Genomic DNA, 6,726 nt, shown 5'->3' with positions numbered 1-6,726 from the left:
ATACGATCAGAATAAAGTAGAGGCCTATTATTAGGGCAGGTTCAATCTCTTTTAGGTTGGATTTGTACCTTCATCCCCGAACCCTTATTTGGTTCTAGACCTTATGGAGTTGACGATCTCTTGGATCGTTAAGGGGTGTAACCTTCACCTCGTGAACGATTTACAAGTTCCTAAAAAACTTGTTGGCAACTCTTTTGCTCTATCTTCTTTCCCTTTCGACGCCACCGTACTTTAGTGTATGATCACAGTGGGGTTCAAGCTAGGGGTTAACGCTTGAAATATTCCCTACAGTTTTTTGGAGACTCCACTGGGGAGGATTTATATATTAGTTCCTGAATTTGTTTCGGCAATGATTTAGAATGAGTGGACGAGACTCAAAACGTTCTAAATATTTCATGTGCGTTATTTTGATTAACATTATTGTCATATGCATAAAAAATATCTCATTGGAAAGACCATCCGTAATGAGTTAAAAACATAGGATTTTACACGTAGGAAATTTGAGAAATATCTTTCACAACTAGGACCGAAATAACACCGCGCGAAACTGGAAAATTTTATCGAGCACAGAAAGCTGCTGAGGCATGTGGGAAGTAGTGCCAGGGGCCAGAGCATTGGCGCCAGACTTTTAGCCGTAGTGCCAGACGCCAGCATTGGCGCCAGGCACTACAGTTAAAAACTGGCGCCTGTCTCTGTTTGCTGGCGCCAACCTCCCCCAATACCGAGCCAGAAATATGTGTTCTAATTTCGACCGGTTTTTCGTATTGTTTGCTCGATCCTACTACCTGATTGAAGTTTTTCTCACTTTTCTGAAACCCCTATGTGTTCTACATATGGACATAACCCTCTGGGAATTCATGCTCCATCTACCTGATTGAACGCTCCGTGCAACAAAGGGTACATCCAAGAATGTTGAATTCACCAAACCATGGAAGCGAGTTTTTTCAAAACTCGCGGTGTCCTATCCAATTGCGCCAACCCTTCACGGTTAGGCTTCCGCGCGGTGCATCCGGACAATTAACCATGGACCCTCTATTGACTAAACCATATCCCGAACTTTAGAGAACTAGAGCCATGGTTAGGTTGCAAACTCATTGCATCATATTGTGCCTATTTAACTAATTGTGCATTATTGGTTGTGCATATACTCTATGTTTTCTTAACCGTTTGTTGACTTGTGTTGAGATTAAATAAATTAATGACTAAAAGAACTTTGCCTAATTAATTAATTAGAGTCAATAAAGTCTAATATTTTAATCAGAATTGACCTAGTACGACTTTAGGCATACCCTTGTTGATTAATAACACCGAAAACAGTCCCAGATTGAAGCTCCAGTATTGGCGCCAAAATCTGGACTGTAGCGCCACCCTGTGGAGTGTGGCGCCTGGCGACAACTCTTTCGTCTGGCGCCAAGCTACACAGTGCGGCGCCAGTCCTGTCGTTTGGCCGACAGTTCGGATTATTGGTCGAGTCATCATCTAGTGTCTAATTAATCAGTTTGCTAATTAATTCGGTTAATTTTCGTTGTCAATAACACCTTGTGGAGTCATTAATTGAGTCTAGTCACATAGTCTAGCCACATGGTCATGACACGAGTCTTAACATGTCACCTACACTCACTAGTCCTATATGTCACCACGACCATGGAGTCGGTTTTTTCCGTCATTTAAGTTGGGGGTACATCCTATTCCTAATTCTTCATATCCCTCCATTTATATCATTCTTCTTCACATTCTATTCCAATCTTTCTTCACTTCCTCCATCCATTGCATGTTGAATAAAGTTTGAGTCAAATAATTAACAATAGATATCCCCAAATTCCTTTTCCGCAGTACTTGGTCGAGGAGAGAAGGGCGATTAATCAAGGACAACCTCTTTATTCAAGTCTCGCTTTTTGATAAACCGATTCGTCAAAAGAGGAAGGCTAAAAAGATAATGGCAAGTCAAGAAGAAGTCAATGAGCTTAGGAACCAATTGGTTACCGTGACTGAGACACTGAAGCTACTCACACTCAAGATCAATGATCCCGTGAAGCAACAACAGATGGACCTCATGCAAGAGAGTCTAAGCAAGCTATTTAGTGACTATAAATTTCAGGGCATGAGTTCACAAGGGGTCTCGCTGGACAAAGAACTTCTTCCGCATAAGTTCAACGCCACTGACATCCCTAAATATAAGGCAATAGATAACCCTTACTTCCATCTAAGATCTTTCGAAACAATAATGAGTATTAAGGGTATCGATAATAAAGTTTTCCCCTCTCTTTTATCACTATCTTTCGAGACCGTTTGCCAACAATGGTTCTTTTTCTCGAGAAAGAAAAGACTTCTACCTGGGAGTCCATAGCAAACGCTTTCATTGATAGGTACAAGTGCAACATTCAAGTTGAGACCGATCATAGGGAACTTGAGATCCTCAAGCAGAAAGAGAATGAAGGCTTCACCTCTTTCTTTAACAAATGGAGGGAAACTTCCGCTAATATGGTCAAGGCTCCTACCAAAAAAGAATCTGTGAGGATGTTTATCAAGAATCTCCAAGGGAAGTATTCAAAGCACTTAAAGTACCAACTCAACTTGAATACTTTCAAGGTTGTCTACAATATAGGCATTGACATTGAAGATGACCTTCCGAAAGATAATAGTGCGAGAGGAAAGAAGAACGACCATCCTTCTTCTTCCTCTCCCATTAATGAGGTACATGCCACGAACGCCTCTAAACCACGAATCCAAATATCAAAAAGGGTGTTCATTCCACTTAGTATGAGTTATGAAACAGCTTTCGAGAAATTACACCATAAAGGACTAGTCATGCCCATAGGGCCCATCAAAGACCCAGTTCCAGAAGCCAGGCCACCTAAGTGGGACCCTAATAAGCACTGCAAATATCACCAAGGAAAGGGTCACGACACTGAGGTGTAATCCCCCATATTTTAATTTAATTATAATTTATTTATATATTATTCTTACAATTATATTTATGGCAATTTCATTAAATAAATTATTTTTATGAAAGGATTTAAAATAAACTAGTGTATTTTTATTAATTTACAAGTAATTCTAACATAGCCCAAAACCCAAATACTAATCCTAATCTAATTAAGAAACCCAAAGCCCAAATAAAACCCTCAAAAACCCTCACTTTCCTCCTCCTTCTCACGTAAAAAAAAAAAAAAGAAAAGCTTTCATATTTTTTCTCCTCCTTTCCTACTGTTTTCACGAAGAGAAGAAAAAAAAAAACCTGCTAACTGTTGCCGCCCCTGCCGCCCAGCAGCCACCGCCCCTGCCGCCCAGCAGCCACCGCGCGCCGCCAGCAGCCCAGCAGTTCGACTCCTCCCTTTCTCCTTCCCCTTATTTCTCCTTCTCTTATTCTTGTTATTTTTAATTAAAGCTTCAATTTTTATTCGTTTTCAATTATGAAATTGTTGATATTAGGCTTTGATATTATGTGTAAATTACAAAAGATTATAAATTTATGGGTTTTAACATGTTTAAAGTATTATATTAATTTTCAGATTTGAGTATGTATAAATTTAGGGTTTAAAGTGTTGATTTTTCATGTTTTAAGGCTTAATAACGTACTAAACAAATTACTTAATTATTCTATGTTCAAAGTATGTCAAAATATGATTATTTTGGTTGTATATAAATTTTCAGATTTAATAAAGTTTCAATTTTTATGGATTAGTAGTGTTAATTTCATGTTTTTATGCTTCTAAACCTATAAAATATTTATTGTGGGTATTTTGTGATTGAAAAAGCTTTGAACTTTATATTCTAATCTTAATAAAAATTTTCAGATTTTATACCTTTTAATTTGAAGCCTTTAATTGCATTAAATTGATATATTCTTGGGTTTTTTTAACACACTAACTTGCTATATAATGACTATTTCAAGTAATTATGCTTATGGGGTTATTTTATATATTTAAAACAAAATTCCAGATTTAATTACCTACTTTAAAGTTGCTGTAATTTGATATAAAACACTATGTTTTCATAATTCTAACATGTAAACTTAAAGTTGGGATGTTATATTACTAACTTTGATTTTTGGGGACAATCTAAAGACTTTGTTTTGGTAATTTAAGAGGTTTTAAAGTAGTTTAGTATTGCTGTAATTTTAACTGCTTTGGTATTGATTTATTCCTAATTGTTTGGTTTAGGAGAGGACTTTGTAGAAGGCGACTTCTAGTTTTAAAGTGGCCAACCGGATTGTTTACACTAGGTACGTACAAGATACGAAACCTTGCTTGTAGGTGCATGTTTAAGGACGGATCGAGAACTTAGTATCATGTATAGGATTGACTGGGTTAAATTGTCTGGTTATACATTGTGAATTTCAAATGATGTGCACTAGTTTATAATGCAAGTATTATGTGTGCTTTATTTATGCAAGGTGCGCTTAAAGGCAAAGGTATGTGATTGGTGTAAAGATCAAATAATTACTCGTTCAGGATTATGTAAACAGGATGAGTAAAGGAGAAATGCAAGTCTTGTAAGACGAGGTTAAGGTTTTGGGGTGCCTTATGCACTCAAGGTGTTTATACACCGAGGTAGTAATGGAATAAATAATAAATGTTGCTTACCACTAATAAATCAAGAATTGAAATTGGAAAGTTGTTTTACTTGATTGAATTGATATTGGATTAATTGTATTGTTATGCATATGAGTCATCACCAAGTTTAAACCTGTAAATCACGTAAAGTGCAAGATGGATGAGCAATAAAACTCTAGATTGGTGCACTTCTGGAGTAATGACAATCAGGGGTTGGGGTACATGGGGTATTAGCCGTGTACTTTTCTCGAGGCCGTCTGATCTACGAGTCTCTTCTTTCAAATATTATTTTTCTAAAACTAGGAGTTAGGTGAGATCTCATACTAACTACGGTCACGGAGTCGCGCCCGTGGTCGTTGGATGTTTATTGATGTTTCCGAAAGGAGGCATGGGGATTTTCTTTATTGATGTTCCAAATGGGACATGGGTTGGACAACCTTGTCTATTGCTAAATCCAATGAAATAAATAAACGAGTCAGTTAATATTAAATAGTGAGGTCTTATTAAATTTGTGAATCGAGTCGTGAATTGAGTCTATATTTAATGATGCTTGTGCTTGAATATTAGTAGCATGTTAGGTATTTTCTCAATTCGTTTTCGCAGCTTGTATGTACTCAGCTTTGCTGACTGCGTGCTTTTGTGTGTGTCTTTCTTTGGTCATGGCCTTCGCCTTTCAATGACCCTGTGACGATCCAATTTTTACACTTGTAATATTGGGGAGCAGAATAACCACAGGTTCTCACACATGCAGCATTCATCAGGGTTGTGGGATCTTGAGTAGAGAGTTGGTGGTTTCCATATTATTTATTTTGCAAAGTTTGAATTTAATTTAATTTGTTTTTAGTTGACGCTAATTCTTTTGAGTTTGAAGTTATTAGGACTTTGAATTTAAACACTTACTACTTTTATTGGGTTTTGAATAAGGGCCTTAATGGTTCCAACTTGTAATACTTATTTTGATTTAATTCCTTTGTTTTGAGGTTTATTTAAAACTGTTTTGGTTTTCCGCTGCTAATTTATGAGATAGCCTTAACGTTTGAACACGTGGCGGTAGCACACCAGTAATTCTCTTGAAAATTGTTCAGGTTATATACAGGTTTCTCACAGGTTTTTAAGAGAGAATTATTGGGGTGTTACAAAGTGGTATCAGAGCTTAGGTTAGATTTAATTACCACTAAAGCCAATTAGCTTAGTATGACTTAGGCGCCTATTCAATGATTTAAAATTTTAATGACAAATTTTTTTTTTATCCATTTGAAACTAAGTATGTTTTAAACCATTTTATTTATAACAAAATTGAAATTTTTTTTTTTCACTACTTGGTGAGTTTTGGGTAGACTTAAGAAGGGAATGCATACATACATCATACGTATATTTTTTTTTCTCTCTTTTGCATTCAATTATCACATGAAGTATTATTTTCTTATTTATTTAGCATGTTATAATTATGTTCTAATTGATTTACTTCTATGATGTGCTTGTTTTATGCTTTTGAATGTTCTTTGCATTGGGTTAACGTAGAAAAAGGATGAGCGACTCAGTGATCACGTCTGAAAGCGTGAGTAATGATATTAGGAACAACCCCATTGCTATGTCTGATGATGAGAGTGATACTCGAAGTGACGATACTGTAGAAAGGTTTGAAAAGATTATGACGCCAACTAATCCAGATGAGGAAGACTACCAGTACTTACATGAGTTTAAAACAGCAAAGAATAAGAAGCATAAAATTAAAACCTACCAAAGAATGTTCCATGATTATACTCTTATTGAATTTCCAGATGAGAATGAGCTAGAATGGTTACAACCACCACCTGAAGATCCAAATGCTGGGAAGAGAGCTACTAGAAACCCAAATCCGCTCTACAAGTCAATTATTATTGAAGACTCAGATGACGAAAATGACCTTGATTTTGATGTTAATAATTACAATGAGAAGAGAGATAAGAACAGTAATGTGTTACCTTGAGGATTATTTTTGTTAGGATGGAGTTAGCATGAATAAGGCATTTGCCATTGATAATAGTTATTAGAACCTCATTATAATCTGATCTGGATGGTATTTTAATAAGTAGCTAGTGCTACATAGTTTTTATTTGGGATTGAGACCTTTATATAAGTTATAATAAGAAGTTGATATTTTATTTTCAAGAGCTTCATTTCACTTTTA

Source organism: Chenopodium album, chromosome 4, assembly GCF_948465745.1.
Source record: "Chenopodium album chromosome 4, dcCheAlbu1.1, whole genome shotgun sequence".
NCBI lineage: Eukaryota > Viridiplantae > Streptophyta > Magnoliopsida > Caryophyllales > Amaranthaceae > Chenopodium > Chenopodium album.
Note: the sequence above shows the minus strand (reverse complement) of the source record.